At 46.5% G+C, this 22,884-nt stretch overlaps 1 protein-coding gene and 1 pseudogene across 5 annotated transcripts in view; one reads left to right on the top strand and one right to left on the bottom strand.

Moving 5' to 3' along the window:
• Positions 1–22,884, bottom strand: part of HSPA12A (heat shock protein family A (Hsp70) member 12A) — a 182,466-nt gene that overhangs the window by 78,156 nt on the left and 81,426 nt on the right. The gene's annotated exons all lie outside the window — the stretch shown is intronic.
• On the top strand, positions 1,974–2,789 carry LOC101018961 (annotated as a pseudogene).

The raw sequence follows: 22,884 nt of genomic DNA, 5'->3' as shown, positions 1-22,884 counted from the left end.
AAAATTAGCTGGGCATGGTGGTGCATGCCTGTAATCCCAGCTACTTGGGAGGCTGAGGCAGGAGAAATTCTTGAACCTGGGAAGTGGAGGTTGTAGTAAGCCAAGACTGCACCACTGCACTCCAGCCTGGGCAACAAGAGCAAAACTCCATCTCAAAAAAATAAAAAATAAATAAATAATAAAAATAAATAAATAATGGAGTGGAAATATGGGCTCAGAGATACTAAAGCTCTTGTTCAAAGTCACACAATTAGTGACAGAGCTAGGGTCAAACTCCAGCCCCCTGACCCCGAGCCCAGTTTAACCCTTGACCCTCGTTGGCCTCTTCTGCAAAATACAAAGTGGAAGATAGCTCGTGCTAGCTGTGATTACTTGGTGATGACTCACTGGGGCATGTATGCACAGTTGTGTGTGTTCTTCCTGGTAGCAAGCCCGTGGTCACAGTATTTGCCTGGAGGAGAGGTGCAGGCAGCACCCAGCCGAGGAGAAGGAGACCAATGACCTAGAATAAGGGTGTTACCTAAGCCAGGGGTCTGAGAGCTTCAACAGCAGTGTCCAAGAACAATGCTTGCACAGGTCTCCAAAAACACCAAGAGTTAGGAATGTACATGTAAGTTACCATCCTCATTGCTACACTTCTCAGGGAAACCAGCACTTTTCTCAGTGGCTTCTGCAAGAGTGAGCCCAAATATTGTCTATCTTTGGGTCACTGGATGTATTAGTCCATTTGCACACTGCTGACAAAGATATGCCCGAGACTGGGAAGAAAAAGAGATTTGATGGACTCACAGTTCCACATGGCTGGGGAGGCTTCACAATCACAGCAGAGAGTAAGAAGGAGCAGGTCACATCTTATATCTTATATGGATGGCGGTGGGCAAAGAGAAAGAGCTTGTGCTAGGGAACTCCTCTTTATAAAACCATCAGATTTCATGAGACTTATTCACTACATGAGAACAGCATGGGAAAGACCTGCCCTCGTGATTCAATTACTTCCAACGGGGTCCCTCCCACGACATGTGGGAATTGTGGAAGCTACAATTCAAGATGAGATTTGGGTGGAGACACAGCCAAACCATATCACTGGGTTCCTGGTGGCAGCCCTGTGGGAGCTGGGACCAGTCACTTGTCCCTGGGCCTCAGTCTCCTTTTCTGCAGAGCAGACCCAGCTCCTCTCCCTGCCTTACCCCCTGCTGTATGCTCTCCTAAATGTGTCATCCCACTGATTCACCTTGAAGGGCGGCTCCTGAGAGGGGCGCTCCCCACCCAACCTGTGGTTCCACATCATATTATGCCACTTCATTTCTCCACGGTACTTATAAACTTTAAAGTCATTTTGCAAATCTGTTTATGGTGAGCCTTCCTCACTTGCTGGGCTCTTCCTACCAGCAGTGGTGAGAATGAACATTGATCAAACAACTGCTATGTGCTGGGCATCGCTCTGGGAAGCTCACATCCATTGCTCCATTTATCTTCACGACCATGCAGTTGAGAGAACTATACTGTTAATGTTCCCCATTTTACAGGTAAGGAAACTGAGGCCCAGAGATTAGGTACTCAGCTGTCGTGACCTAAGGAGAGAGGGACAGAGGAAGAATCTGCCCCATGGCATTCTGAGCTCAAGAACACGTATGTCTCTGTCATACCTCCATCTGGGTGCAGCGGTGTCCCCAGCTCCTAGCGCAGCACCTGGCACATGGCAGGGCCTCAAGACACGTGTTGAATGAATGAACAAATTATCAAATTAGAAGACAGAATTACAGTTCACAAACCACCCTCACATCTCTCCTCTCACTTGAATCATGTAGCGGCACTGAGAGGGAAACATCACTATTCCCCAGTTTTTTAAGAGGAGAAAACCAAAGGTCCAGTGAGACCAGGAGCAAACTTGCCTGGAGGTGGATTCTCTGTGGACGGCTTTAGCTATTTTGTTTCTTTCCAATCTTGTGCCTTATTTAACAGTTGTAGGCTCTATGTCTAGCCAAAGGTGCAAGTCTCTGTTCCGGAGGATAGGGTTTGTTAAAGTTGTCAAGAATAAGGCCTGCTTTAAGAGATACAAAGTGAAATTTAGAAGATAAGAGGGTAAAATGGATTACTGTGCTTAGAAATGCTTGGTGATACAGGATAAAAATAAGTACAACACACCCAAATACAGGATGATCGCTCACATAACTAACACAGAGAGCGTCTGTCACATTGCTTATGCCTGTATGGAAGGGGATGTGATAGTTTGTGTACCTTATGCTCATGAGCTACCAAAACATGATGTGAAGGTTGGCCTGACAAATTATGCTGTGGCACATTGTCCTGGCCTGCTGCTGGCCTGCAGGCTTCTCAACAGGTCTGGCATGGGCAAGATCTATGAAGGCCAAGTGGAGGTGACTGGTGATGAACACAATCTAGAAAGCACTTACGGTCAGCCTGGTGCCTTCACCTGCTATTTGGATGCAGGCCTTGCCAAAACTACCTCTGGCAATAAAGTCTTGGGGGGCCTTGAAGGGAGCTGCAGATGGAGGCTTGTCTATCCCTCATGTTACTCAATAATTCCCTGGTTATGATTTTGAAAACAAGGAATTTAATACAGAAGTGCATCGAAAGCACATCATCAGTCAGAATGTTGTGGATTATATGCATTTCCTAACAGAAGATGATGAAGATGCTCACAAAAAGCAATTCTCTCAATACATAAAAAACAGCGTAACTCCAGGCATGGAGGAGGTGTAGAAGAGAGTCATGCTGCTATGCAACAGAATCCAGTCTATGAGAAGAAACCCAAGAAAGAAGTTTAAAAAAAGAGAGGGGCAGGGCGCAGTGGCTCACACCTGTAATCCCAGCACTCTGGGAGGCCAAGCGGGAGGATTGCTTGAGCCCAGGAGTTTGAGACCAGTCTGGGCAACATAGGGAGACCTCATCTCCACAGAAACTAAAAGTTAGCCGGGCGTGGTGGCGTGTGCCTGTCATCCCAGCTATTTGAGAGGCTGAGGTGGGAGGATTGCTTTAGCCTGGGAGGTCGGGGTTGCAGTGAGCTGAGACCGTACCACTGCACTCCAATGTGAATGACAGAGCAAAATGAAGAAAGAGGAAGGAAGAAGGAGGAGGAGAAAGAGGAAGAACATGAACAAGAAGAACAAGAAGGAGAAGAAAAATGAGAGGAAGAGGAAGAGGAAGAGGAGGAGGAGGAAGAAGGGGGAGGAGGAGGAGGAGAAAAGGAAGAAGAGAGAAGGAAGAAGAAAGAAGAACTAGTAGTGGGTGACAGTGGGGAAACTGTCCCAAAATGTCCCTTGCTCAGAAGAAAGATCAGGCAGCTCAAAGGAAGGTGTGCTTCCTCAGAGCTCAGGATCAGGCTGCTGAGAGCTAAACTAAACAACAATTTTCCATGAAGATTTTTCAAATAAAGACAATGAACTTACGGACCAACCAGCAAAAAATAAATAAATAAGTAAAAATTAAAGTTGCATGTACATTTTGCATTCTATTCCACAATATATCTGTTTTCTCAACAAAACTAACATCTTAGATTTCCATTACTTGTTTCTAAAATGTTTTACTGTGAAAAATTTCAAGCATCCAGAAAAGCAGAGAGAATGCTATAATGACCCCTCAGGTACCCATCACCCAAATTAATTTTTAAAAATCAACTCTAAGTAAAATTGCTTTCCCAGGAAAAAAATAACAGTTGCTATCATTTGCACTTTATGTGTAAATATGCTGACATGGTTTGGATGTTTGTCCCCTCCAAATCTCATGTGACTCCCAATGTTGGAGGTGGGACCTGGTGGGAGGTGTTTGGGTCATGGGGACAGGTCCCTCATAAATGGCTTAGCACCATCCCCTTGGTGATGAGTGAGTTCTCAGTTCACTGACTCTTCCTCTGCTCTCTCTTGCTCTTGGTCCTACCATGTGTCGTGCCTGCTCCCCATCTGCCTTCCACCATAATTGTAAGCTTCCTGAGGCCTCACCAGAAGCCAAGCAGATGCCAATGCCTTGCTTTCTGTACAGCCTGCAGTGCCATGAGCCATTTACACTTCTTTTCTTTATGAATCATCTAGTCTCAGCTATTTCTTTATAGCAACACAAAAATAGACTGACACATATGCTTACTTAGTTTTCACAATTTTCCCTCTAAGAAGTCCACACTTATATTGGCCTCTATTTCAGATGGGGACATTGAGGGTGGTGAGGTCAAGTCACCTGCTGGAAATCTTGGGGCTAAAAGGGGCAGAGCCAGTCTGCTTAACCACCAAGTGGCCCTGCCAAGAGCCTGGAGGTTAAGCAAGTGCTTTAAAACAATTCAAGGAAATGGGGCTATGTCCTCTTTCTTTGAGGCCTAAAGTTTGCATTAAAGTCATATGGTTTCTGGAAGTATCCCACGGCAAGTCAGCCAACACACCTGGTCATCCCTTCATCCTCCCCTCATTTATTCTCATTCAGCGTCTCCCTCCCTTATTCATTCTCTCTGTCAGTCATTCTCTCCTTTCATCAGACACATGCTGTCACATAAAATCTAACCAGACACAGGCCCAGCCCTCAAGAAGCACTCAGACCTTGTGAAAAAGAGAGAAACAAACATAACCAAAATTCAAGGCAGACTTCAACCAGGACCCTCATGTATGAAATTTACAAGAAAATTTCACCTATCTTCTGCTTCAGGGAGCAAAAGGGCAGGGGGCAGGGAGTGCAGAAGTTAAGGATGTGGGTTGGGGAGTTAGATTATACTTGCTCCATCCCCGCCTAGCTGTGTGGCCTTGAGTGACTCATCTACCCTCTCTGATTCACTTGTAAAAGAAGGTTGACATGAACCCTCTTATACTAGGACCACTGGAACATTTCCTTAGATAATGCTTAACCCAGTTTCTGCAACAAAGGAATCGCTCCATCAATGTTAGCCATTGTAACTGGCCATTACCTATAGCCCACTCTCAGTAATGACTCCTGACCTGCCTGAGTGAGGCAGGAGCTTTGTAAGAGAATGTATGCATTTGCAAGCCAGCTAGGATGTTTTCCTTAACAGGAATTTTCTCAGAAAGTCTGTAAATCAAGAAGATAAAAATCCTCAGCCTTCCCTACTCAGCTGGCCAAGGTATGTTGGCCACGTGTGGGAAGTACGATCTGGTGGTCAGCAGAGCAGGGACAAAGACGCCCTGTTGTTTCACAGCCTGGCGCTGGCAAGCTGGTATGCTGGCACAAATTCCATGATCCTGCAGGGCAAACCCACGGGCAGTGGGGCCAGGATGACCAGGGCAAGGCCTGTGGGCTCAGACAGGCCTGTGTCCCATTCAGCCTCTCTTCAGGACATCCCTCTTCCTGGGTAAGGACCAAGAGGACCCCGAAAAGACACCTGGCACACTGAGCACTTCACTAGCTGCAGTTATCACTATGATCAGTGGTGAGATAACACCCGACCTGGGCTCAGGATCCCTGGCTCCAAAGGTTCTGTCTTTTGCTGTGTGGCTTTGCACAGGTCACCTAACCTCTCTGATGCCCAGTCTCCCCATCTGTACAATGAGAACAAAAATCACACTTATTCTTCCTGCCTCATCCTGCCTGTCATAGACCTGGAGTGGAATCCCAACTTTGCCGCTTCTTAGTTTGTGATCTTAGTTATTGAAAGCCTTATTTTCCTCATCTGTGAATGGGAATAATTATGGCACCCACCTCCCAGGACACAGATTCCATGATCCTGGAGGGCAAACCCCTGCAAAGAGTCTGAAAGTAAAGTAAGTGTTCTAAAAGAATTCAAGGAAATGGGTCTATGTCCTCTTTCTTTTGTGAAGACTAAGTGAGACGATGCGTGTGGAGTGCGTGGTCTGGAGTCTGGCACGTGGTACCCACTCCAGTATAGAGAAAGGAGCTCCTCGGTAGCGAAGGGCTGCATCACTAGGAGTCTAATCATACGAACACTCACTTCCCTTCGGTGCTTGCTCATTTTCTGCTGGGTACTAAGTCAACACTCAGCTACCTCATTTCACCTTCCCAAGAGAGCCAGCCTCATGCTGGGGCAGGAGCAGCCCTCGTAGGCAACACGGTGGAGACACGGGCTGGGCCTTCCTCTCCCCACTGTGGCAGGGGTCAGCTACGTGCAATGTAGTCACCACTGGCTACATAGCCAGGCAATGCCCCCAAACTGCTCCACCGAAGTCCTTCCCAGGCTAGCAGTGTGGTGGAAGGGAGGAGAAGGAAGTGGACTCTTCCCTAACCAGCCTGTACCTGGACAGTCTTCACTCATAACAGACGGAAAACACACTGTGTTGACCCATCCCCCCTCAGCTCACTGCGAGGATGGAAAGTCCTAAGATCCGGATAAAGATAAAAGGGCCAAATAAAAGAAAATTACTTATTTCATCCCCCAAAAGGTTTGTTATTTTCTATGTTTCCTATTTTGTCTAGTATCCTGATAAAGTTCTAAGTTTAGAGCAAAAGAAGAATTAAAGAAAAAAATCAAAATATTAAACTGTTTAAAAGTTAAGTTTCTGGTTTTTAGAAACTAAGAAAATTGGGGATAAGAAGAAAAATAGACACCGAGTAGATTGCATCAATGTGATCTAACAGGTATGTAACGTGCATGTGAGCCTAAGTGTGGACATGTAAATGCATCTGTATCTCTGAGAGTCCAAGAACTAAATACTCAAAAGTCACAAAGAAATATGATCAAGAAGAAACATACAGATAAATAAAAATATGAACAAAATGACCGATCTCATCAGTAATTTATTACTGTGTGTATATGGTTAGACACTTATTAAACACAGGGTAGGTTATAAAACAATAGAACAATAACATCTAATAATGAGATCATGGTAGAGTCTATACTTCCATACATACATGGATGGAGCCATTGTAAACTAAGGAGTTGCATACTTTGGAAAATCATATATGGTAACATTTAGAAAACGCTGACCAGTTAATCCTTCTCTTAGAAATTATGTCAAAAGAAAACAACTATATTTATCCATGTATTATTATTATTATTATTTTTGAAACGGAATCTCACTGTGTCGCCCAGGCTGGAGTGCAGTGGCGGGATCTTAGCTCACTGCAGCCTTCACCTCCCATGTTCAAGTGATTCTCACAACTCGGCCTCTAGAGTAGCTGGGATTACAGGAGCCTACCACCATGCCCGGCTAATTTTTGTTATTTTTACTAGAGATGAGGTTTCACCATGTTGGCCAGGCTGGTCTCCAACTCCTAACCTCAAGTGATCCACTTGTCTTGGCCTCCCAAAGTGCTGGGATTACAGGTGTTAGCCACTGCTCCTGGCCTATTCATGTATTTTTAAATGTTAATTGATCCCAGGAGTACAATTAAATACAATTACAAACATAAATATGAAGGTGGTGACCAGGCACAGTAGCTCACATCTGTAATCCCAGCACTTTGGGAGGCTGAGATGAGCAGATCGCTCGAAGCCAGGAGTTCGAGACCAGCCTGGCTGACCTGGTGAAACTGCGTCTCGACTAAAAATACAAAAATTAGCCAGGCATGGTGCTGCATGCCTGTAGTCCCAGCTACTCAGGAGGCTGAGGCACGAGAATCGTTTGAACCCAGCAGGCAGAGGTTGCAGTGAGCCAAGATCACGCCACTGCACTCCAGCCTGGGTGAAAGAGTGAGACTCCATCTCAAAAAAAAAAAGGGGGGTGTAGTAACATGAGAAAATGTCACTTATTAAGTGGGGGGTTGGGGAAGAGGCTAAGTGCAGTGGCTCACGCCTGTAATTCCAACACTTTGGGAGGCCAAGACAGGCAAATTGCCTGAGCTCAGGAATTCAGGACCAGCCTGGGCAACATGGAAAAACCCCATCTCTACCAAAAAACAAACAAACAAACAAATACAAACATAAAGAGCCAGGCATGGTGGGGTACACCTATAGTCATATCTACTTGGGAGGTTGAAGTGGGAGGATCCCCTGAGCCCAGGGAGGTTGAGGCTGCAGTGAGCTGTGATTGTTGCACTGCAGCCTGGGCAACAGAGCAAGACTCTGTCTCAAAAAAGAAAACAAAATTGTAAAAGCAGAAAAATCATCCATATATAATGATGATGACCACTAAAAGTATGCATACGAACCGCTCCTAGCCTGTAGAAAGATCAAACAGTTGTGCTAAAGTGGAAGGATAATGAGGAAGGCTTTGTTGCTTCCAGGTTTCCTTTAAGGCTTTATAATCTTTTTCTATTTCCCTCTTTCTCTGAACTCTGCCCGGAGACCAATGCCTCTCACTTCCAGGGAAGGGTGGGGGGCTGTATCCTAACTCAGCCGTCACTCTGGCTCTTGCCATTTGATTTGGTTCCTAAATTGTGTTACTCTTTCTCGAAAATGCAGCTCTCAAAACAAACTGGCTGGTGTGCTTGTGAGATCAGAGACAGACAAGCTCCAGCAAATACTTGATTCGAGAAAACACATTACACTGTATGCTGGGGCCAAGGAATTTCACATTTGGACAAGAAATGTCAGTCCCCACAAAAGGCCTTCTGAGGCCCCCAGAGTGAGCTCAGAATGGCTGCCCTTCCCTGAGCCTGCTCGCCTTGGCACACAGGCACCCCCTGGGCACCGGCCCATGTGGGTGGGGCTCACTCTATCCCCATAACCCAAGGCCTGCCGCCACCTCTCAGCCTGTTCTGAATCTCGTGCCCCTTTGAGAATCTGATAAGTGCTTAGACTTTGCAAACCGTTCTGAAGGGTTTATAGATCTACATGGTGGGAGTTCATTCATTCATCCATTCACTCATTCACTCATTTGTGCACTAAAACAAGCACGGATTAAGGGTCTGTTATGTATTAGGCCACAAGGATAAATATAAAGGTGGGAAAACACAGTTCATGGTCTTCAGTGGGAGATGAAAAGCAGGAGAATACAACTTCCAATGAATTGAGGGCGGGCCAGTCCAGGTATAAAGTTGCACCAATATCAAAAGCTAATATTGAACTCTTACTAGATGCCAGGCATCCTTCTAGGCCTTCTCCAAGGAGTATGTGACTCATTGTGGATTATGTTTAATTCACTTGATCTTCCAACAACCCTAGAGACAGGCAATAGTATTATATTCATATATATATACAAGCTAGGAAACGGAGGCACAGGAAAGGTTCAATAACTTGTTTAAGGATGGTCAGCAAAAAAGTTGGAGACCTGGAACTCTTACCACTCTGGTGCTCAGACTGGTAACCAAGCAGCCTCTGCCACAGTAGGCTTAGCTGGGGGAAATGGGGGATGACCTGCAAATGGGAGAAGGCCCCCAGGATTCCTGGAGTTCTCTCTGTGAATTGGCATGTTAGTGTTATGGATTTTGCCTGTGTCCCAGGAGCTGGGTTAACAGCATGAGCCTCCCAGGGAGAAGCAGCCCTCGCATGGGCCGACCCCTCCAGGTCCAACTGACAGGTCTGATGATCAAAATCCAGACGCCAGAAACTGTCCACATAGGGCAATGCTGAGTGTACCCATGTAAACAACCAGGCCCCTCTCCCAAGGTCACCTGACTTCCCTCCAAATGCCCTTCCCTTCAACAGCAAAGAGTGAGAGGGAGGATCTCCAGAATTACATTCACCATCCACACATGCCAGGAGGTTGGACAAATGCAAAGTCACCTGGAGACAGAATGTCTTTCAGGCTGAAACCGGGAAGAAAGAGAGGCAGTGGAGGTCAGGGTTAAGAGTACCGGCCTGGGTTTGATTTCTTGCTCTGTGACTTTGGGCACTGCTTGGTACCTTGGTTTGGTCACCTGTAAAATGGGGATAATAACTGTACCTACTTCATGGGGATGTGATGAAGACTAAAGGCGTTCATACATGTGCAGGGACAGTGATAACACGAAAGAGCCAAGGATTGTCAGTTGCTATTGATTAGAGACTGAGCAATCTATTAGCATGGCCACATCCACATAAATACAAATCCCATCTATTTCTCTACCTATGAAATATGTGCGTACAAAATATGTGCATTTAAAAGACTAGAAGGCAATGCACTAACATATCAATAGGAGTAGCCTCTGCATAGTAAGATCAGTGACTTATTTTTTTCTTCCCACTTCTCCACCCCCACAACATTTTCAATAGGTAACATGTTTTTTCTTTTATAACAAGAACAGGATCAGTAAATGATTATTTAACATCCACCCAACAGAAGTGGGACAGGTGGTTTAGAAGCAGAGGACAAGGTTGGAAAGGATGTCTTAATGCTAGGTGCCTAACAGTGTTCAGGGAAGGTACGTCGATACATGGATTTCAGTCTCTTTCAGACCCATGTCCTGCCTTCTGAGAAGCATCGCTAGCTCTGCTCACCCTTGCCCCACACTCAGTCCCCTTTCACTCTGCCCATATGCAGGCCTCCTATTGGCATTGCCCTGTGACTTCTGATTGCCGTTTGTGAATCACCTACTATGTACCAAGCTCTGGGAGACTAATTCATTGGGTGAGCTCTGAGCTGAGGTCCAGAAAGCAAATGACTTGCCCAGGACCACCCGGCCAGGAGGTGGCATGGCTGGAAGTCACACCCACATCACCTATCACTTCAAGTCCAGAGCTCATCTTACTGGACAGCTCCATGATACAGGGAAGTCTTGGGTTACAGGAATATGAGGCTAGTGGGGATGGTTCCTGTTTTCCGGTTGGAATCCCTGCCTGTGGATCATTTGTGTTTTTGTGCACGTGCATACATATGTGATTGTGTGTGCATTAAAATGCACTGTTAAGAGAGAGGGAAAGAGAGGAAGTGAGAGAAAAAGAAATTATATATATATATCTCAAATGTTTCTCAAAGACTCTAAGAACGGATAGCAAAACACGGAGCTTGCTCAGGTTTTTTGAAGAATCAGAGAAACTGAATTTAAAACCAAGGAAATAAAGAGGGTGGACTCAGATGAATAGACAATAGAAAAGCCTGATCCTGTGGAATGCTCTGGCATGAAGGCAGGCCTCGGCTGATTCTAGATCCTGGTTCCTGACAACAGAACACTGGATGTTCAAGGTCAGAAGGAACTTTAAAGGTGATGTTGATGCAGAAACCCCTTCTGCTGCACCCCGGACAGCCGGCTTGTTTCAGTATCTCTTTTGACTGGAACTCAGGACCTGAAGAAACAGCACATTCCCTCGTCTCAGAGAAATGTCAGCAGCTCCTCCTCTCATAGCTGTTTTCTCTTTGGTCTTAATTTCACCCATGGAGTAATGCAGAATAAATCTGCGCTTCTATCCAAGAAAGTTTCTGTAGCCATTAAGGTATCTCCAGCTGCAAATAATCAAAAGTTCTAACTCAATAACAAGTCATTTCAGAGGTAGTTCTGTCTCCATCTCTGTGGCTCTGCCCAGTTTCACTGTTAGCTTGACCTCAGGAGGTCAGCAAGATGGCAGCTGCCCCTCCCTGTGTGCTTTGGAGCCACTCAGTGTCCAGAGGAAGAAGATGTTAATATGTCTTCCTGTGGGTCTTTCTTCCCAGAAGCCCCCCAGCCGACCTCTCCTCACTTCCTATTGGACAGAACTAGATCTCATGACCACTCTGAAGTCTAAACCAATGATGGGCAAGGACAATGGAGTTACCTTAATTGGTTTAAGTGGATCTGGGCTTACCTCTGAGCTGGGGACAGGGTCACCTTCCATGAGGATGAACAAAATCAGGGCTCTTCCATCAGGGAATAAAGGGGAAATGGATGTTGAGTAAATGACAGTGCCTTTGACAGCATCCAGTACTGGGGTTGCAGAGGGATAGAAGACATCTCCTCAGGTGGAGTTCAGTGGTTTGTGCTTGATATGGTTTGGCTGTGTCCCCACCCAAATCTCATCTTAAATTGTAGCTCCCACAGTGATTCCCACATGTTGTGGGAGGGACCTGGTGGGAGGTAATTGAATCATGGGGCTGGGTCTTTCCCATGTTATTCTCGTGACAGTGAATACGTCTCATGAGATCCGATAGTTTAATAAAGGGGAGTTTCCCTGCACAAGTTCTCTTCTCTTGTCTGCCGCTATGTGAGATGTGCCTTTCACCTTCCACCATGAGTGTGAGGCCTCCCCAGCCACATGGAACTGTGAGCCCATTAAATCTCTTTCTTTTGTAAATTGCCCAGTCTCGGGTATGTCTTTATCAGCAGCATGAAAATAGACTAATACAGTGCTTACCCAGGATCCACTCATTCTCCTTCTGCCAGAGCAGCACCTATTTTTGCTCTGAGGAATGAGCTCCTCCTTGAGGCCCTCAGCCCAGGAACCTGTCCTCTTCAAGGCATGGTTAATCAGCTTCTTTGGTGATTATATGAGCTGCCCCATATCTTTCTAGTACATTCTTTTTTATAGCTGCAATAGCCAGACTCAGTTTCTATTACCTGCAGCCAAAGAACTCTAACCAGCCCATCAGACTCAAGGGCACTGAGAGCTCCCTGGTTCACTCTCCCGTGCTGGTAGCAGCCTAAGAACAGTGTGCAGAGCCCTGGAGTTTAGAACCCAGGATCAAGAGTCAGAAACTGGATTCATAGCAATCCTGTGACTAGCTGTGTGACCTTAAATAAGTCACTCCACACCTCTGATCAGTCAGTCCCTGGAATCTCCTGGTTCCCAGCAGGACTGGAAAGAAAACACATGAATGTGCCCTCAAACTCAAGACATCCCACTAAAGTTGGGGGTCCTGGTCATAAGCCATAATGCCCCATGTACTTGCTCAATGAATTATCAAATTCCAAATCACATCACTTCTCAACACCTCAGTTTTCTTTTTGTAAAATGAGAACACTAACAGCATCACCCAGGGTTTTTGCGTAATTACACAGAACGATATTTGTGAAAGTACTTTCTACTCTGTTAATGCCACAAAGCGCAAGGGATGGATACTCCCAATATCTGCTGGAAACATTAGCTTATTTATTCACATAACAAAACAAATGGTATTAAAGTATAAATGTATGCAGTCGTCCCCCCTCCCTGCTTCTGCTTGGTGCTTGGGTTTCTAGGATATCAACGGAGATAAAGGAAAAAACACATGCGAATATGCACTCAACTGGAGAAGCCAGAGGCTAGCTAGATGTATGTGGGGAAAAGAACTATAATTTTCATTGAAGTTTAAAAAAGAAAAAAGTAAAATAAATAAATTTTTAAAACATCCTTGATCTAAGCTGGGCATGGTGGCTCATGCCTGTAATTTAGCACTTTGGGAGGCAAAGGTGGGTGAATCACTTGGGCCTGGAAGTTCAAGAGGAGCCTGGCCGACATGGTGAAACTCTGTCTCTACTAAAAATACAAAAATTAGGCTGGGAGCAGTGGCTCACACCTGTAATCCCAGCACTTTGGGAGACTGAGGCAGGTGGATCACTTGAGGTTAGGAGTTTGAGGCCAGCCTGGGCAACATGGTGAAACCCTGTCTCTACCAAAAATACAAAAATTAGCCGGGTGTGGTGGTGTACACCTGTAGTCCCAGCTACTTGGGAGGCTAAGGCAGGAAAATTGCTTGAACCTGGGAGATGGAGGTTGCAATGAGCTGAGATCGCACCACTGCACTCCCACCTTGGTGACAGAGCAAGAGACGCTATCTCAAAAACAAAAACAAAAACAAAAATTAGCCAGGCTAATAAGTGAGGAACTCATCTACATAGTGAAGAACTCCTCTTAAAAAAAAAAAAAAAAAAAAAAACCCAAGAAATTAGTCAAGCATGGTGGTGCACGTCTGGCTGGAGGATAGCTTGAGCCCAGGAGGCAGAGGATGCCTTGAGCAGATATCGTACCACTGGATTCCAGGCTGGGTGACACAGCCAGACTGTTTCAAAACAAAAACAAAAACAAAACAAAGCAAAATCCTTGATCTAAAAGGTGAAGGTGGAAGGAAAAACAGAACAGACCTTAAGAAGAAAGTTCGCAAACCTAAAGAGGAGAGAGATGCTGGAGGTGGCTATCAGGAATATGAGAAAAAGAGAGGTGGGGGAGGGAGAAGCAGGCAGTGATAAGAAAAAAAAGGATTTTTCAGGTTTTGCTGGATGTTAAGAATGTTCCCCTTTACGTTTTCTTGAGAGTCTACAGGAAAGTTTTAATTTGCTTTCAATTATTTTTGGATGTTGTGCTGGTCTTTGAATACAACATTGTGCTAAGGTTGGCCTGAATGACAGCCCAGTTTTTTGCAGCTTATATAACCAATATTCATCGAGTTCCTTTTACATGCCAGGCACTGTGCTAGGCTCCAAATACAGCATGGCCCTTGTCCTCACAGACCTTTGGCATAGCATAAACCACCTGCCCTGTCCCCTGCCTCACTCTCCCATCCTGGTGGTCACCAGACTGGACAGACCTCCAGAATGGCTCCTCTTCAGCCCCGTGGGCACCTGCTCAGATGAAGACCTTGTCACTTCCCACCTGGATGACTGTCAGTTCGTCTCCCTGCCTCTGGTCCCGATCCCTCGCCCCCAATCCATTTTTACCCTACTGCAAAAGTGTGTATGTTTTTCTTTTTTTGTAAAATACATACCTGATCATGGCTTGCCCCTATTTTAAATGTTGACTTCCTCCTCATCCCTTACAGGATGAAGTCACAATGGCCATGCTCTGAATCCAGCATGACCCATGACCCTCCTACCCCACATCCTCTGCATCTCACATGTCTGCATTTCCACACTGCCTGGAAACCGCACTCTGGTCCTCTTTCTTGCCTTAGAAACTCCTCTTACTCTTTCTTTTTAAATTTTTTTGAGTTTCCCTCTGTCACCCAGGCTGGAGTGCAGAGGCACAATCTCGGCTCACTGCACCCTCCACTTCCCAGGTTCAAGCGATTCTTCTGCCTCAGCCTCCCTGCTAGCTGGGACTACAGGCACGTGCCACCATGTCTGGCTAATTGTTGTATTTTTACAAAATTAGTCACAAAATTTTGTATTTTTACAAAATGAGTTTCGTCATGTTGGCCAGGATGGTCTCGAGCTCAAATGATCCACCTGCCTCAGCCTCCCAGAGTGCTGGGACTACAGGCGTGAGCCACCATGCCTGGCCTTCCTCTTACTCTTTCAAAATTCAGTAGGGTATTCCTCCTCCAGGAAGCCTTCCCTGGTAATCATTTGCCCTCATCCTTACCTTGAACAAAACTCTCTTTTCCTCCTCTAGGGCAGTTCTCTCTTTACACTCAGCAATGACTTGGGTATGTCTGTACCTGATTCTCAGCTGCCACCATCTTAAGGATAGGATCTACATCATGGTCACCTCTAGCACAGCTCCAGACACATGGTAAATGCATAAAGAAGTTTTGTTGCTGATGGTGGCAGAGCTGACATACCTGGTACGAACAGATATACCCTGGTGTTGGTAGGAGGCAGCCCAACTTAGTATTCAACTTGAACTCAGGCATGGTGGAAACTTGCTACTTCTGAATGGATCTGGCTTTGTTTTTCTATCTCATTGTGCATGTGGGCTAGGAGAAGCCAAATGATCTTTTAGCTAATATTTTAAAATAAAATGTTTTCAAAGGACACCGGTGAAACACAATCATTTTCAAGCAATAATAACTGACAATAAATGTAAAGAAAAATCTCTTGTGAAAAACCCCTACTCCCAGATACTACTGCTCATATTCTGATAGGAGCCTCTGCAGACCTCTTTTCTCTGCATACATCACTTCTGTTTGTACAGTGTGATATGATTCAGTCTCTCCATGCATACAGAGCAGGGCCCCAGCTTCCCAGAATCTGGGTGGAACGGCTCCCAGCAGGGTGGGGCCGGCGGACCCTCTATTTGGGGCCTTGGCCCTGGGCAAAGACATAGCTGGCCCCAGTCCCAACTTGGGGCCATCTCCAGGCAGACACAAAGGGGTCATTTTTCTCTCCCTCATGAACAAAATGTGCTCTGGACTAGGTTTTTTTGGGTTATGAGATTCAACTGAATTGGAAAAGATCATCTGAGGTTTCTAAGAAAGTCAGATTTAAAGACAGCATAGACTGAAGCTTTATTTTTGTCCAAAATAATCATGAACTATGAAAGCCACTGGCTGGAAGCTGGGGCACAGCAGGCTTTTGTGGAGAAAGAAAAAGCACAAGTAAAATGTAGATGCTGATAGGACCATGGCATTATGGGAGGGGCTCAGCAATGAGCCTCTCTCACTTCCCTGCATCCTTTGGTGGGGTGTTCGAACCAGGAAGTCTATGACTGTAGGCTACAAATGAGTTAATGTCAGGATTTATCCAGTGCCAGGGCTGAGTCTCATGGGATCTCCCAGTCGTCCTCATGGGACCCTCTATTATGGCTCCCAAGGCAGTGGTGAATTTCCTTCTAACTCACTATGGAAAAAGCCCTTCCACTGGCACTACTCTTACAGAAGTCATAGCTGCAAGTATTATAGATTTATACTTTCATCCAGCAACCCCACATCTAGGAATCTGCCTACAAATACAAACCAACAATGTCAAAGGTTATTATCGAAGGATGAGTTGTGATCGCAAAATAGTGGAAACAACACAGATGATCATTCATAGACAAGTTGAAAATAAAATATGGTAGATTCACTCAATGAAATTCTATGCAGTCATAGAAATGAATGAAGAAAAGCCCTATCAATAGACATGCAGCAATTTCTAGGACATATTAAGAAAAACAAGCAAAATGCAAAAGACTACATAAAGAGAGTATTCTATGTTTTGTGTTAAAAAGGAGTGGGGAAATATACATATATATTTATGCTTAGTTTTGCAAAAACAAACACAAGAGCGATACACTGGAAACTAACAAAATGGAGGGGGCAGAGTGAAAGGGATGGGAATGATGGTGAGACATCTTATAATGTCTTTTCATACAGTTTTTATACCTTTTTATACAGTTTTGACTTGGAGTGCTTTATATATCCGAAAATCAACTTAAATCCAAAGGGTTTTTAAAGAGCAAACCCTACATTTGATATAAATAGAAACAAATAAACCTTACTATCCATCATATGATAGTATACATAGAGATAGAGATACAGTATAGCCACACAAAAAAATCATTAATTCAAGTAATTCTGGATGTAGTACTCTAACTGCATATCTTTAATATACATTTTCTAATGACAAAAAGAACACAAAGAAATCTTCAACTTAATTTAGCATGCTTGTCGTGGATAGAAGTAATGGTGCTGTAATTCTGAAACTGTTCTTTTGTGTAGTGAAGGATTGAATAAATGAGTAAAGACGTGATGTGGGGACCAGTGCTTTGACTTTGCAGAGGAGAGATGCAAATACAGAATGAGGAAAGGTGAGGTAAATGCATGCTACTGGATACGTCTGTATGTACTCATGGTTTTGAGAACAGCCTAGTTCTGTTCTCTGGAAAGACCTAGAAGCAATGACACTCCAGTGACAATGAGCACACCTAGTGCCCGGGTTTGGGTTTCTAAATACCATTCCCCACCCAAAAGCACATGGGCTCCTTGGTGATATAGCTAATTCCAGGACTGGGGCACGGAAAGTCCAAGTTAAACCTGAAACATCAAAAAAAATTTTTTTAATTAAATAAATAAAATAAAACCTGAAACATCATATCATGGCAGAAAGTGCTCAAAGACCAAAGAGGCAATACTAAAAGCATAGAGAGGCCAGCATGAAGGAGCTCCCACTGGCCAAATCCGGGACCATAGGAGGGGAAAAAAGGAAAAATGATAGTAATTTATTAAAATAAACTGAATTTTTAAAATAGATCTAGGAGTCCATAATAATATTAAAAATAAAAGATATTTACAGAAAGAAAAAAGAGGGCAGAAAGGAAGATTTTTAGAGGCACATGGGTGTTGACTCCACTATTCTTATAATTTCTCTGTAGGTTTGAGAATTTTCAAGATTAAAAGTTGAAGGAAAGAAGACACACACGTGTGGGGAAGGACACACCAGTTAGATGCTGAGAAACCTGCCGGAGCCTATTGTTCTCGAGGGTGGCGATGGCGCCCCCTAAGGAGGGTTTACGATGAAATGCCTTTCAGTTCTTCCCAGCCAGTGTTCCCAGTCTTGCCTTAGCATAGACAAGCACAGACATGCATATTCTTTCCAATTTTGCCCAGCAGGAACACATTGTACGCTGTTCTACACCTTGGGTTTTCCTCCTTGCAACCTGGTAGTTGGACATTGCTTCATCGCTGTGGAACTGCTGCATTCCTCTCCACAGCTGCTTGTGGCTCCAACGCACAGATGGACCATCCTTCATGCAACCAGGTCCTGTTTGACGGCAAGCACTCCCTCTCACCATTCGGCCACATTCGCCTTCTCACCTTTCCTGCTCTCCACCTCCTCTGCCCCCTCTCCTCCCTTACCCACCCTCAGTGCTGAGTGTGATCATGAATAGCCACCCTGACACTGGGGCATGAACAACTCATCCAGTGTTGCCTGAGACTTTTTCACTTTGGACACTGAAAGTCCTGGGTCCCAGGCTGCTGGTTAGGATGACCAATTCATCCTGGTTTGTCCAGGACTGTCCTGGTTGAAAACTGAGATTCTTGCACTCCGAGAACTCCCTCAGGCCTGGGCCAACAGGGACAGGCAGTCACCCTACCTGGGAGCAAAGTGGCTACTGGCTTGGAGAGGAGCCAAAATGTGCTCCTGGAGGGCTATACTCCCCTTCAAAAGCCCCTCTGGATGCGCCTACCCACCTCCCACCTCCAACTTAATGTCCTGTAAGTAAGAAAGGGACACTTCTGTCCATCTGCGTCTTCAGACAAGCCTGCCCCACAGCCCTCACAGAGCCTGCCTGGTCCCCTTCTCGGAGGCATTCAGAAGAAAGTTCATTGCTCCCCCAGTGGTTTTAACTGCCTGGAAATGACATTTAAAATTAACCCAGATTGTCATTTCCTCCCCACAATTCAATCAGCTTGGCATGGCTCATGGGAATCCCATTCTTTTAATCATGTTTCTCTTCAAACTCACTCTTGCTAGGAGTAAGGAGTGCCATTCACACATCTTTGGTTCACATCGTCTCTCACCTACTCTGGCCTTGTCATTTAATAAACTAACAATTTTGTTGAGAGATTTCCTTTAAATAAAATGCTAGGAACTTAAAAAGAAAAAGCTCACACTGGCACCTGCAGGGCCCCCAGGGAACTGCTGGGTTTGCATCCACCAGTTGACCCCAAAAAGATCCATCAGGCTGACAGCCAAGCCCATTGCGGTGGGGAAGTGGAGACACAGTCCTCAGGGAACTGAGGAGGGTCTGGGGTCTGACCCCCTGCTGGGGTCTGCCGCCCAGTTCATGACCCTGAGATGGGCTAGGGTGGAGAGTGGAGGGCTGCAGGCCTCTGGGGGCTGGAGTGGGGGCACCTGATCTCGTTCTAGCAGGTCTCTGATGAGTCTGCTTCACAGTGTCTCCTCTCCTCATTGGCCTGGAGGAAACAGTGGCCCTGGGGAACGAGACCCTGAGAAGAGGCAGCAAAGAGGCAACCAGAGGACAAGGGCCTGGGCCATGGAGACTGGAAGAGGCCAGAAGGCTGCCTGGGAGAAGGCTGTCTGCTGACTTGTTCTCCTTGGCTCAGGCGCTGTGTTCATCCCCCTTTCTCCCATCCTGTACCCCTCCCCAACCAGTGATGGTGCCGACAAGCAGCCTTGTCCCAGCAGAGCTAAGGCAGGGCAGACAGGAGAGGACCATCCATCCCAGCTGCTGGGTGGAGGCTTGGCCCTGGGACCTGGGGAGCCTCCCCAACATTATCTCCCCGTCCTTCCCTTCTCTGTTCCCACTAGCCTCAGCCAGCAAGGCCAGCCCCACATTCCTGCTGCAAACAGCCTGGGGTGGGGCACAGCAAGCTTTTAATTTGTCTGCAGAAATCGACAACAAGGGAGGGGAGGTTGTTGGTTAACTCTGCACCGTCACCAGTGCTTTAGGCCTCTGCAGAAGAGGCAGGAGTGGGCTCAGAACCCAGACTCGGAAGTCCAGGCCACAAGGGGGCTTTAACCAAAATCCCAGGCAAGAGACCCCTTTGCTTCTGATGCCGCATGTGGCTTCAGGACGGCATGACGCTTCACGGCTTCAGATGGCATGATGCCATCTGGGCTGATTTACCAAGGGCTCTGCGAACTCTCTCGGCACTATGTTCCCTAATTGCACCCTTTTTCAAAAGGGAGTAACTACCCCTTCTAATCACGTGTACCCCCAGTATCTCAGAGGCAGGGCTACAAAAGCAGCCTTCAAAAGTTTGGCAGTTCCTCAAAAAGTTAAACACAGAGTTATCAAATGGCACCCCTAGTCCACTCCTAGGTATATATCCAAGAGAACCAAAAACAAAAGTTTACACAGTAACTTGGACACAAGTGTTCACAGCAGCACTATTCCCAATAGCCAAAAAGTAGAAACCACCCAAGTGCCCATCCATGGGTGAATGGAGAAAATGTGCTCTCTCCATACAGTAGAACACGATTCAGCCATAAAAAAGAATAAAGTACTCACATATGCCATGACATGAATGAACCTTGAAAACATTATGCTAAGAGAAAGAAGCCAGATGCAAAAGACCACATACTGTTTGATTCCATTTATATGAAATATCCAGAGTAGACAAATCCATAGAGACAGAAAGCAGATTAGTGCTTGCCAGGGGCTGTGGGGAGGGGAAAACAAGCAACTGCTAATAGGTACACGGTTTCTCTTTGGGGTGATGAAAATATTCTGAATTAGACAATGGTGATGGTTGCACAACACAGTGAATATCCAAAACCCCCTGACTTGTACACTTTAAAATGGTCAATTTTCTGTTATGTAAATTATGTCTCAATGTATTTATTTATTCTGAGACAGGGTCTCACTCTGTTATCCAGGCTGGAGTGCAGTGGTGCATTTATGGCTCACTGCAACCTCGAACTCCTGGGCTCAAGTGAACCTCCTGTCTCAGCCTCTTGAGTAGCTGGGACTACAGAAGCCTGGCTAATTCTTTTATTTTTGTAGAGTTTGGGGGGTGGGTTTCACAGTGTTACCCAGGCTGGTCTTGAACTGCTGGCCTCAAGTCATCCTCCCACCTCAGCCTCCCAAAGTGCTGGGACTACAAGTGTGAGCCACTTAGCCCGGCTCAATTTTTCTTTTTTAAAAGCAGCCTGCTGAAATCACCCTGACTTTGGCCCTAGCACAGCCCCCTATTGCAGGGCCAGCTTGTTCCTCTGAGTTATCTTTAACTCCAAGTCTCTTCTTCCTGGGACTCCCCTGCTGTGTACTGCCCTCTTCTTCTCTCTCTCGTCCACACTGGCCTGACCTGTAGGACTGGACGTTGTGCTTCTTTCCCACTCCAAATACCTTCACTGTGTGGGATGCAGACTTTCAAAGCAGGTGTGGAAAGTGACAGCCAGCACAGCACAGGCAGACACAAACATCGGACCATTCACCACCTCTGTCCTTAGAAGTCCCCTGGCCCAGACACCACTAGGATCTTCTGACTGACCAATTGTCACTCGGCCTCCCCTTCCTCCAGGCACCAACCTTCCTGCGAGGTCACTTGGACCCTGTGCTGCACCTAGAGGGTCCCCTCTTCACAATCAGGCAAGCCTACAGTGTGAGCTTGGTGGGGGGTTCTTAAGGAATGCTTTCCCCACCCCTTGCTATGGTGTCATCACCAGATCCTCATTCCAGCCAAGGAAACGAAGGCTTAGAGAAAGTCAAGCACCCAGCTGCCAAGCAGTGGGGTTGGCTCTCCGACGTAGACCCCTATGGTCTCCCATTCTGAGGGCCAGGACTTGGGGTGAAAGGTCCCCACCTTGAGGGCTGGGGCCCGGGGTGGTGAAAGCACTAGAATGTTGCTCTCCCGGGCTGTGTCTTCCTGTCTGACTCTCACGTTTACTGGAATGATGTCCCCACCCCCATCCCTTTCCCTGACATTCACTCAGCCCAGGGCAGCTGCAGGATCGATTCCCCGTCTAAGTACAGGACTTAGAGCACTTCATGGCTCAGAATCATGCTAATTAGGTTTAGGCAATAGAGCTCAATAAATTAGAGCAAAACAGCTATTGATCCAGTTATCAACTCTCCTGGAGATGCACGAAGCAGCGCTCCAAAGACAACAGGGAGAGAAACACACAAAACCCTTCTGAAGCGCCTTTACTCTCCACAGGTTGGGTTTCCATAGTTGCTTGGGGTGTTTGGAAGAAAATGTAGGCTGAGGAAGACATCTGCTCAAGTGCAGGCCTCGGCTCCTTGTGCTTCAAATTCTTTCGACTTCCATCCGGGTAGGCTCGCTAGAGTGCCAACTCTCCAAGGAAAGCTGCAGGAGGCGATGGCGCCACAGAGCTCCAAGGTCCTTTGGGCCATTCCCGACTCAGCAGAATTAGGCAAATAAAGAGAGAGTTGTCCTTGGGGCCAGGTGCCGGACATGCTGTCACAGCTCCACTGATCCTCAGAAGAGCCTGATGGAGGAGGTCTGATGTGAGCCCTTGTGGTGGATGCAATAACCAAGACTCAAGAGAGGGCGGTGACCTGCCATGGTCACACAGACACCAAAACCAGGGCAGGGGCCTCTGGCTCTCGAATGATTACCAAGAGTTTGGCTTATGCGGCCCCTGTGAGAGCCGCTGGTGAAGTTCAAAGGAAGCCCTCAGATGAAAGGCTTCCTGCAGACCCGCCAGTACAGACAGAAGAGGCAGATGTGGGGAGGTCCCACAGAGGCCACCTTGTGTGCTTGTGAAGGGGCGGATCAGAGGCTCGGCCGACACCCAGCTCCTGGTGGGGCCAGTCCAATGCCCTCCTTGGGTTTGGGAATGTGTGAGATGCTCAGAGAAGGATGCAGGATGCTTCAGGATGATGGCTCAAAGCCAGGTGGCACATGGGGCAGCAGGAAGTGGACCCATGAGGCAGCAAGGTAGGGTGGGAGTGAGGGGGAACCGGGGCAAGGTGGGAGAAGGCCGGTGGCAGAGACACCAAGCTCCAGCTGGAGTGCTAGAGAGTCCGCTCTTCATAAAGGTCCATGGCAGCCGGGCTGTCCCCACCATCTCTCCTCCAACCTCCTGTGCCCTGTTCCC

This window comes from Papio anubis, chromosome 11 (assembly GCF_008728515.1).
Source record: "Papio anubis isolate 15944 chromosome 11, Panubis1.0, whole genome shotgun sequence".
Taxonomy (NCBI): Eukaryota; Metazoa; Chordata; class Mammalia; order Primates; family Cercopithecidae; genus Papio; species Papio anubis.
The sequence above is the reverse complement of the archived record's forward strand: the minus strand, read 5'-3'. Positions and strand labels throughout refer to the sequence as shown.